The sequence below is a fragment of the Opisthocomus hoazin genome, chromosome 8 (genome assembly GCF_030867145.1).
Source record: "Opisthocomus hoazin isolate bOpiHoa1 chromosome 8, bOpiHoa1.hap1, whole genome shotgun sequence".
Lineage (NCBI taxonomy): Eukaryota > Metazoa > Chordata > Aves > Opisthocomiformes > Opisthocomidae > Opisthocomus > Opisthocomus hoazin.
The window spans coordinates 71,721,971-71,733,222 of NC_134421.1; the positions used below are offsets into that span (position 1 = coordinate 71,721,971).

General features: G+C 53.7%; 1 protein-coding gene across 2 annotated transcripts in view; it reads right to left on the reverse strand.

Moving 5' to 3' along the window:
- Positions 1-5,828, reverse strand: part of PLXNA4 (plexin A4) — a 472,600-nt gene extending 466,772 nt beyond the window's left edge. For both annotated transcript variants that reach the window (XM_075429543.1, XM_075429544.1), the window contains exon 1: positions 5,562-5,828. The gene's annotated coding sequence lies outside the window, so the exon portion shown is untranslated. The remainder of the gene's footprint in view (positions 1-5,561) is intronic.
- Positions 5,829-11,252: the final 5,424 nt, after the last annotated feature.

Here is an 11,252-nt window from a genome sequence, read left to right on the forward strand (position 1 = left end):
GAAGCAATGAAGTGGCAATTTCCCAGTTCAGCCGGGGATCAATACGTGGGCTCCTCGTGGTTTCTGTTTCAAAGGGGCTGAGCTCTCGCCGCCGAAGCCCAGCCTGACACAACGCCTGTGCTTGACTTACGAGTACTTCATCTCGGCAAGATATTTTTAATTTAAATCTTGCCGCAGTTGGGTACGGAGCCAGCCAGGCTTTGATTTACTGCTAATTCACCGCTCCAATTCCTATAACTCTAAACTGAAGTCACCAAACAGTTTAACGCCGAGACACTCGCCGGCGAGGCTCTTCATGAACGAGCGTCTGGGGGCTGCTGGTGGCAAGTGCGCGCTCCTCACTTCAGAAGAAACAACGAGTATATAAACATTAACCATTTACACGGAGTCCCCGAGTCCAGCACCACTCCACTACTGCAAAGGAAAACAAGGCTGAGGTTAAAAAATCCTCCACCACCCTCACCTTTCCTCCCCCACGTAGTGTTTTATGCTCAAGGAGGAACAACAAGCTGGTCGGGGTGGCTCATTTTGCAAACCTTTACACACGCTTGGTGCAGCTTTGGCTGCGAGGGTTCACCAGGCGTCGAGATTTATTCCTCTGGCCCTTGCACGAGCTCAGAGGAGGGGGAAGTGTGTGAGTATATATCATGCAAATGCCCGTAATGGAAACCTATCCCATATTATCTGCGTTAGATCCACACATTCGTCCTGTCAGAAGGACAAGGCAAATTCAAGTGCCAGTCAGCTCCCCTAAATTTATTGCCAATGGCTTGGTGGGAAAGCCCCAGCAGACCACTCGTGTATGGATAATGTAGCTGGGAGGAAACTCAGAGGTCAGGCGTGAAAACCGAGCGAGGCAGCGACGCAGGGTGTCCCTTCTGGGTCACCAGTGCCAACGCAGCCACACTCAGCGGCAGGTTTTGTTTATTCCTACGCAAAAGCAGCCTGTGAATCTCAGCCTCTTGACTTTTGGGTCTGGATTTCTGTTTTATGGCATGCAGTACTTAAAAAACACTGGAAAGCCTTCTCAGTAGCAAAGCCTGGAGTAAAAGCAAGTCACAGAAGTTTGCAAAAGAGCGCTCTCTTCTAGTAAAATCCCCCCCCCCCGAGTCAGGTCAAAGCCATCTGCTGATAGGCAGCACAGTGGGGATGGAGGTTTCAACCCAACCACTGCTCCCGCTCAGGTCTTCAGGCTCTCCTCCAGCCCCGAGAACGTGGTATCTTCTACAAACATTAGCATCTGAGATAGAAACAGCTGGGAACTTCATACTTCAGCAAAGAGTTGGCTTCCTCCATGGCTCCAGGAATCAACTTTGAAGAGCACATGTCCCCTGCAAGGTTCACATTAGCTGGATAAATGAGTTGCAAGGACTAGAGGTGTCTAAAATGAAATGACCACTGGGTTTCCAAATCAAAGTGTGCCCGTTTAAACCCTTCGGAGCATCTCTACGGGCTCACAGAGGGTATTTTTTTTTGCAAAGGAAAGGGTTGCAGAGCAGATGCTGCACTACACCAGCTCCTGTTGCAAGGCAGAGACTTGGCACCTCCCACCTGGGTGGCTGCTCAGCACCTTACGAGATGCAACCGAGCAAGGACAAGGCAAACTTAACAGAGGGCATGCACCAGCAAAAAACAAAGACAACCAGTCGGTTCCAGTGGGATGAGTCAAAAAAAAAACCCAAGAGAAATGCCAATTTTCAATGCAGAAAATCGCCATGCAGACCGTCGGTATCACAACACATCTCATTTTTTAAATGATCTCTTCGTTTCCAAAGGTGATTAAAAGCATTTTGCACCCAATTTTAAAGATACAGGAACCAATGCTCATAGGATCACAGCTGCCCCCAGCTGATGCACTAACCCAAGATGATGTTTTCTCATTTTAAAGCACCCATCTGTCATTTTAACTGGGAAAAATCCAATCTTGACAGTGTCCTGCTCTGACCAAGTGCTGCTCTCGGCTGGTGAAGCACAGGCTCAAGGGCAGGGGACCACTCACCGCTCTCATCTCCAAGTACGACTTGGGGTTCAGTTTGCATTTCATCACGGTGAGTGAGGATTCCCATCAATAAATGCGGACTGAGCCTTTTGCTTCTCTGTGCCTCAGTTTCCCAGTCTGCACCAGGGGAATGAGAATATTTTCTCCTTGTTTGAAAATACTTCAGAGTCTGAGTAAAAACCATCTGGGGACCCCTATGTATTTATTTCTGCATTTTTTGTCGCTGGCTTCTCGGGAGCTCAAACCTAAGGGATGTAAAGTGCTTTTCCCCCAGAGACAGTCACGCAGGGAAGCACGCTCATCACCGATACCCTGCAGTAAGTCAATGAGTTGTCCAGACTCTGCACACATGGGAAGCCTGCTTGCCTTGGGCGCCTGGAGCGGTTGGTGTCCGTTAACCGAGTCTTGCAAGCAAGAAGGAAGGAGTAAGAAAGGGCCCTCTGAAGCCTTTCGTCACACTGAGGGGGGCACCAGAAAGGGTTTTTTATCTGAGCATCAGGCGGTTTGAGGGCTTTGCTATGGGAAACAGCCAGAATCCAAGCTGCATCCCTAGCTGGGGAGGGGGATTCATGGGCAGGACGTGAGACTTTTGAGCCCCAGCACTGCAGCTGCGAAGGGGTAACACTGGATCTCAGTCTCAGCTATGGGGGACTTCACTTTAAGGGGATATTGTGACTAACAAATCAAGAAGAGCCAAGTGACTCCGAGGACAGCATGCCATTTTGCTCAAAAACACCTGTAGGCAATGCCAAGCCACAAACTTTGGCACCGCGAACTCCAAAACTCAAAAGCCCCATCTCTAACACACTCCCCACGTAGGATCCCAAGGCGGAGCACGAGCCTACCACGCCAGCATCATTCTCAGCATTTTAGGAAGCTTTTCAGAGCTCCCTTCCAAACATGAAATCAATTCCTACACAGTCTTAACCTTCAGCATACCCGAGTATGGTAAGACCTTGCAAGGCTTTTGGCCCTGGGGCGTGTGAGCGCGCAAATCAAACCTCGGCACTCCGGAAAGGAGGTGGGTTTGATTGCAACCTCTCAACATCGAGGCAATTGGGAAACAGAGACAAAGCAATCCAAGAAAAGCAAAAAGATGCAACACAAAAGGGGCTCCAGCATCCCTCCTCCCCTCCACGCCCTGCAAAAACAGAGGAGTCAACACAAAACCGGCCCCGGCGACCCATTGCCCCCCGAGATCTGGCTGCCAAAGCCAGTTTCTGCTTCCTCAGCGGCCGTTCTCACGCCTGGGCTGAGCCCTTTGCTTTGCCACATCTACAGGCTGTCTAGCACCACGCTCGCTGTGGGCACAGAGGAGGGATGCCAGCAGGTGAACGCGTGAGGAAAGGTTCAAATATTTCCTCTCCCCGCGGAGAAGTTCGGCATCTCTCTTGGGATTTGCAAGCAGCATTCCTCCCTCCGCCAGCCAGGTGCCGGATTGCACGCTGAGCAGATTTAACACCAGCCTTCAGCGCCCACAAGGCAGTTATGATCATCAGGCAAAAAGCTTCCCGACAGCATCGTGATTGATCATCAGCCTGTATTTTAAAACACCCGTCTCGGACATAAACAACACTCAGATCACGCGGTTGTCATTTATTTTGCATCTTCTTGATATCGCCGAGCGCCGCGCGTTTGAGATGGGACAGAAAGGAAAAGCCTTGGACTGGTCCTTTCGGAAAGGAGACACCCCCATGGAGGATGGGTCTGGGTAGAGGAGGGAAAAATATCCCAGGCTTTCGTGACAGCTCGAGGGTCGCACGTTTAAACCTGGCCGCACACGGAAAGCAGACACACATCTGTTGCACCGCCCGAAGCCCGGCTCTGGCGAAGGGTCCCGCACACCAACAAACAAACACGCTCTTCCCGAGGCAATTAAACCGCAAACGCAACGCTGCTCGCATCCCCGAGACCGTAAGGCAGTGGCTTAGCCAGGGGGAGGGAGCACCTAATCTCACACTGGGAGGCACACGCCGTAATTAAAATCACAGCGACGGCGAAGGCAAAGCAAGCCCACGCTCCGCTGGTCCTACCCGCTCGCGGATTTAACCGGCTTCTATAAACAGAGGACAGATAAAGAAGTTAGCACGCTTTATGCCTTCCAAAATATTTGCGCAGGGCTGGTGCATGCTCAAGATAAGTCCCTGGAAGGCTGCGAGCGGTTGCATCGGCTGTAAAAAAATCCCCTGGCATCGTCATTGTTCCCCCAGTATAAGAGCATCCCCCGGCAGACCCAGGGATCCCGGTCCAAACCTCCCCTCTCCGCACTGCTCACCACCTGGAACGCTTCAGATCCCCTTTGATTCCCCCCCCCCCAAAAAAACCTCTCATCCCAGGCAATCGCATCCCGGCGACGGAGGGAAGCCATGGAAAAAATCAGATGCGTTTCCAGCGAGCTCTCCGGCGCGACTGGAAAGCGAAGTTTTACGGGAGAGGAGCGCGGCCGCACGCTTTCCACCTGGTCCCTTCCGCGAATGCGAATCCCGCAGCTCCCGCATCCGGATCCAGCACGGCGAACACCGCATCCCTGCCCAGTGCTGGGAGCAGATGGGTCCCCGGGAGGAGGTTTTCCTCCGGGCTGGGTGCGCAGCAGCCACACGCAGCCGCTACCAACCCAACCAGCGCTTAGCCCTGCTGGGGCTGAGCGAGCGGGGTTTGTTTATCTGGGAGGAACTCATCTGCTGCCGGAGTGTTATATTTCCACCAAAACCATGTGCGGCTCGGTGTTTAGATCACTTTCTCCCCGGTCTACATAATTTAAGGGCGTATGTCTAATAAACGGAGAGCATCAATACGGCTGGTTTCGGTTGCAGCAAGGAGGGAGGGAGGGAGGTTTCTCAGCGCTGACTCCGCAGCCGGGATTCAGGCAGTCAAACTCTCCAGCACCTTGCAGGAATGAAAAAGACCGAGGGGTGTGTGTGTCCCCCCTTCCCTCCTAGGTGTTCCCCTCCCCTGTCCCCATCCAGCGGTCACCCGGGAGGCATTGATCCTCCCCGGGAGAAGGGCTCTGCCTCCAGCCCCGTCCAGCTGCGACCTCCTCGGGAGCAGAAAAAGTTTGCAAATGCCTCCAAGCCCCTCGCCCGGGGAAGGCTGTGGGGCACCGAAGTAGGGAAAATATCCTCCCTCACCCCCTCCGGGGGGAGGAAAACCCGAAGCCGGGGATGGCCGGGGACCGGCTACCCCCGGGGAGAAAAGTTGAGCCTTGTGCACGGAGAAAAAAAATCCACCGGGGACCCCGGGGTGGGCACCGCGTCCCCTCCGCGCTGGGGATGCGGAGGAGCGGGGGATGCCGGGGGTCCCCGGCTGCAGCCTCCCAAAGCTGGAGGGGCCGTGCCCGCTGCCCGCGGGAGGTCCCTGCCCGCCAGCCCCGACCCCCTCCCCACAACCCGGGGGTGGGGAGAAGCCGTGGGGGGTTGCCTCCCAAAGCCCCCCCCCCCCCCCGCCTCCGCTCCTACCAGGTGTGGGGGACCGGTACCGCTGCAGCCCCGCCGGCCCTCCCGGGCATCCTCCGGGGCATCCTCCCGCCAGCCCCCGCTGCCCGGGCGGGGCGGGGGGTCCTTACCTGGGAAGGCTCCTCGCTTGCTTTGGGTGGGTTTTGAGATAGATAGATACATATATATATAAATTTTTTTTTCCTCCTCTCCTTTCCCCCCACTTCAGTCTTCAGAGCAGGCGCCGCATTGACACTGCAGATGGTCTCTGTGTGTGTGTGTGTGTGCGTGTGTGTGTGCGTGTGTCTCTCTCTCTCCAATCCCAAATACTCCACGGAGGCGGAACACGGAGCCCCTCTCTCTGCACTGGGCAAACCGTGTCTGGCTCGCCCAGAGCGGGGAGGGCGGGGGGGGAGAAACGCAGCTCCAGTTTTCACTCCCCCCCCCCCCCCAAATCACCCCTTCCTTCCCTCCCTCCCTCCCTCTCCCCCCCAGCCCTTCCTCTCCCCCCCCCCCCCGCCTCTAAATCAGTAAGGAGGGGGGGGAGACAGGCAGCCGAGCTGGCAGACGGGGTGCAGGCAGGGGATGCGCTACGGGGCCGTGCCCGGCTCCGCGGCCGCCGGGGAGGGCTCGCACTGCGGCTGTCTCGCCAGCCCTTCCTCCCCAGCCCTCCTCGCCAATGGTGGCTGCCGAGAGGGCTTTGACACCCAGGCTCTTTTGCAAACACAGACAGACACACACACACACCCCCTTCCAAAAAAAATAGCAGCCGGAGAGGTGTGGAAGCTCGGTGGCAACGCCAGCCCAGCACGGCGGGGAGGGATGATAATAATAATAATAATAATTACAATTAAAAAAAAATAAACCCGATAATAATCCCTTTCTGTTCTTTTTCTCTTTCTGTCTTTCTTTCCTTATTATTTTTTTTTTTTTTTTTGCAGAGTGGCCAGTTGCTCCTCCTTTCGCCAGCCCACCCACCTCTGGGAGAGGGAAGAAGGCGGAGGGGCGCAGCTTATCTCTGGATGGCTCCCGCCCCCCCCCAAACCGCTTTTCGTCATCCCAAAGTTGGATGGGGATGGGGATGGGGACGGGGACGGGGATGGGGACGGAGCCGCCGGCTCCGAGCGCGCCCGGGGCTGCGACCGCCGCTCTCCCACGGCTGCGGCTCCGGCTGCTTGGATTTCTCCTCCTCCGGGTGCCTTCCCTCGCTCCTACTCACTACTGACACCTAGGATCTCCAGCCTGATTGGGCTAATTGGGAAATGTCGCTGCCCCCACCCCCCCCCAAAAAAAAAAAGAAAAAAAGAAAAAGAAAAAAGAGAAAAAAAAAACCTTCAGGAACCAAACCCATCTCGCTGGCTCCCTCCATCCATCATCTCCCCAGAAAATCCCTTCCCGGCATCGTGGCTCTGCCTGGCATCTGCCTTCTCTTCCCTTCTCCAGCCTGTGCCCCACCGCTCTCCTCCGGCTGGGACAAAACGAGGAGGGAGCCGATCAGAGCGGGCGTAGGGAGCCTCAGAAGATGATCAGTCTCTCAGCTTGGGTGAGCAGTAATCCTAGAGAGCGGCTGCAAGCTGCTCTGCTCTCCAGGTCTTCATTTAATTCCTGGCAGGCGCAGGAATAACAGTATTTTTTTAAGAGCTGTTAGTGCTTACTGCGTGAGTTTTGTGTCCGGTAGGCTGCCGGCCTGCCCCACGGAGCAGACCACGCTCCGCAAGTTGGTTCCTCCCCGTGCAGAGACCTGAACTCCTCTCTGCAGGTAATATCTGGGCTCTCCTCGAGCCGAAAGCGGAGCAGGCAGCAGATGGTGGGAAGTAGAGCGATGCTCTCAGGGTGTTGATAGTGGCACGTAGCAACAGGGCTGCCTTCCCGTAGAGACGTGGGAGCCTTGACACCACGAGGATGGGCACCTCAGAAAGGTTTGGGGAAGAGGAGAAGAGAAGGGGATGCAACTGGGGAGACATCCTCTGCTTCCAGGGGTGTTGGCCATGCTCACATCAGGGATGAAGATGCTCACATCACCCTGGGGATGATCCTGCAGCTTCTCCCTACCCCATGCAAGATGAAGACATCCAGCAGGGATGCAGGGCGGGGAGGGGGCTGGTAAAAGGGGGTCCCACTGTTTGCGGTGAGCGTGATCAGGGGCAGGGACTGCCTCTGTGGAGGTACGTTGTGCAGCACCAAGCACGGCAGCACTCCCCCTCCTCCCCACAGCCTCTGCCATTCACAGAAAATCAGGCTTAATCCCAGCTTTGTATTTTTAATTACCTTAAATTTATGCCACAAAACACGGGGGCCGGGGGCTGCCTATTTGCATCCTCCAAGCTATTTATTTTTAAACAATATCATGTTTTCCTTAAAACAAGTTTTATCTCCCCGGCGCGTGCCTGTGTGCGCGTGTGTGTTTTGCCTGAGCTCTGGTTTACATTTCCTGATGGATGGATGGATGGGGATTCGGAGCCCTTTTTTAAGGTGGTGCATAAAATGTATTTATTATTCTTTATCTCCTGCCTCTTGCAAGGAGTCATTTGTTTTCATTCAGAGAAATGAATACTATGTGAAGCCTGAAGAGTAATAACACAGCAAAATGACAACGGAAGAGCGAGACGGAAATCTGAGCGATACAATGGTGGGTTAGTAACCTCTAAAGATCACTGCTGTTGTGAGCAGTACAGTGTTATTTAGTGTCCAGTCTGGCTTGCAGCTCCATTTAATAAAACATATGAATATCTCTGGGAAATTTGGTCTTGCATTTAAAACCAGGCTGTTCTGCGAAAAAGGGATAATCTGGATACACCGAGATTACTTCCCACGATCTGGCGGGGAGGAAGGAATTAATATGAATTCTTTCTGCTTTTTAAGACAATGCCATGAGTCAATATATCCCCGCGCTATTTGGGTTCATAAAGGGGAGAGTGACAAATGAGACTTTATTTATAGGCCTTTTCATGAACTAGGCAGTGGGGGTGGAAAAGGGTTAGGGCTGGAAAGCCCAAATGACCTCCCCTGACCTGCGAATAGCTGCAGTAAAAGGGCCCAAGGACAAGGAGGGCTCAGGCTCACCCCGTTGTCATCAAGTGGATATTTTGCCGCCGGCTGCAGTGGCAGAAGGGACCATGGGTGCTTTTGGGGAGATGCTGGGCACCCCCACTGCCCCGCTCCCGGCAGAAAACCCACTGGGGCTCAGCACTAAACAGCACCAAAGCTGCTCTCAGCACCATCTGGGAAGAGGCAAAATCATGCTGTCTCCATCCAAGCGACCTCCCATGCCTGATTTCCACCCCGGTTGCCTCAAAACACTCCCTTTGGTCCCCATTGCTTGTAAAGTCCTGGATGCCAACAGCACCGCTGCAGCCCTTTGCGATTCCATCCGTGCTGGATAGCGGGACAGCGGCGAACAGCACACGCATCCGTTCATTTCATGCTTTGTTATCCGAGCTGCACACAGGGATCACTTCCAACAACACCCGCAGAACAGAAAACACCTATTTTCCCGAGGATGTACATCTGCACGCGTCAAGATGCCGATAAGAAAATGGAGTAGCCAATTTTTTAAAAAGAAAAAAAGGAAAAGGGTACTGTATAAAGTTTGGTGGTTGGGTTTTTTTTTTTCTTTTCTTCGCCCCTCCCGCCCCCCGCCATTTTACAAGTTTTCTTAAACCAAGCTGGTATCGAAGTTGCTAAAAGCTCGTTAGAGCTCCGGGCTTGTGCCGCTCGCTAAAAACCTACATCGCAGCGCCACCTGCAGCGACCGCGCTGGGTGGCAGCTCTGGAAACCCCTCAAACTGGGGGAAACCTACGGAAAAAAACACACCCCGGCCAGGCACCCGACAACTGACGAGCCTGTTCCTCCAGGTCACTTTTTTCCCTCCTTCTGCCCTCCAAGTCTGACGGGTGTCGGAGGTTGGAACAGCTCGCCCCGCTCTGCTGAGATCCGAAAGAAAATCGGCGTCTCCTGGGTAGCTGTCGCCGTCCCCGCCGCTGACAAAGGATGTCTTTATCGTGCTTTTGGAGGGTGGAAAAATTCATTGCCAGCCGTTTTAAAGCTGGTGCGAGGCTCTGCGATGTCACTCCTGACACCCCGCGGAGGAACGGGGTGAGCTCTGCCCCGAAGGGCAGTTTTCGGTCTAGGTGCTTGCTGCCGGGGTTGTCACGCCATCAGCTTTTTGGCAGTTTTACCAGATTCAGGAAGGGCTGTGTTGATCGAAAATGAAAGAAAAGTGCTACGAAAAGACCTGCCAGAGAAAAAGAAGTTTGCAGGGAAGAGCAGGATTGTGTCGCTTGGTCACCAGCCACCGCCTTCCCTTGTGTTCAGAGCCTCATCGCAACCAATTTCTAAGGACAGGTGGAAAAAAAGACCTTGAGAGGATCCGTCCAAACCATCCTCTATTTCTCCTTTGTCCAGCATGCCTGTGGCATCTCAGGGGTTTGCATGTTGGTTTATCTGGGACACTGGGGGTGTCCCGGCAAGGAACAGAGCAGCGCAAGGTGCCCTTTCTCCTCTGCCACTAATTTGCTGTACAGCTTCTGGCACCTCCCTTGACTTCACCATCACTCCTTGAGGTGTATTTTGGGGGGGCAATTTTCTTAATAAGATACTTATTAAATAACATTTACATTAGTTATCTAATGTCTCCCTCTTTAGCAACTACGATGCAGTGTCAACCAGAGGTGAGGCTTCATTTTTTTACCACTTGTTTCGATATTTTTTTGAGGGAAGCAAAATCTCCTTTCACTTTGACCCAGGGAACAAACCCAGCAGCTGGCAGGAGCCACAGACCTGCAGGGTCTGACTGTCCCCTCTCTTGGCTTTATCACCAAGACTCCTTCACGTCAGTATATAGTCCACTCCATGTTAGCATCTGGGTTCGAACATTAGGTCACCCACCCCAGCTGAGTTACAGGAAGCTTTCCAGAGTTATTTAGCCCAAATTTCCCCTCTTTGTCATAATTTCAATACCCTTGCTTCCCTTCCCATTCCCTCCTCTCTGTCCCACTGCTCCAGTTCATCCTCCCCATCTCTACCTCACCAGCAAGGTGCTCCTGCCACGTAAACCTTGTCCTTCCAAGCAGACCCAGGGATGAGAGGGATGCTCATTCCACATGCCCTGTCCACCCGAAGGGGATTTATGATGTACTCAGGCTGACAGCATCATCTGCACATCTTCCCAACCCATCCGCCCGCTCCCTGTCCCAGCCTTCCCCCACCAGCTCAGGAGCCGTCCCTCCACTCGCCCCACGCCTTCCCCCTTGAAATTCCCCAGGGACCAATTTTTCTCCTTCTCCCTTCAAATATTTGTCGACTATTATCACCGCCGGTCACACCCAGGCTGTCATTTGTCCAAACAAAACAGAAGGGGGACGGCCGCAGAAGAGGGGCAGATGGACGGAGGCAGGGTGAAACGAGAGCCAGGGGAGCAGTCAGGCCACAACGATAAGGAGAGTATAAAACACAGGCTGGGGCTGTCGAATTAAATGAGGGGACGCCTGAGAGAGACTACTTCAAACAGCAGGAGACGAGCAAAAGGGAATAATATTGGATGCAGGCAGGTGGAGCGATAAGATACAACCAGAGAAAGTCAGACAAATTCATTGTTTTTTTTATTTCGGAGGACAAAGCAAGTGGAAAGAGCAATCAATCCTTGGCCGGGAGGGCTGGCGAGCACTGGGGGGAGATAAGGAGCAGGGAGGTTTCGGAGGTGGAGAGAGGAGATGGAGAAATGGGTAGAGAGGCAGAAGAAAGAGGGCCAGGGACATGCAGGAGGAGCTGGACACTGTCTGGAAGGAGAGAGGGGAAAGGCTGGATGCCGACATTGGAGGCA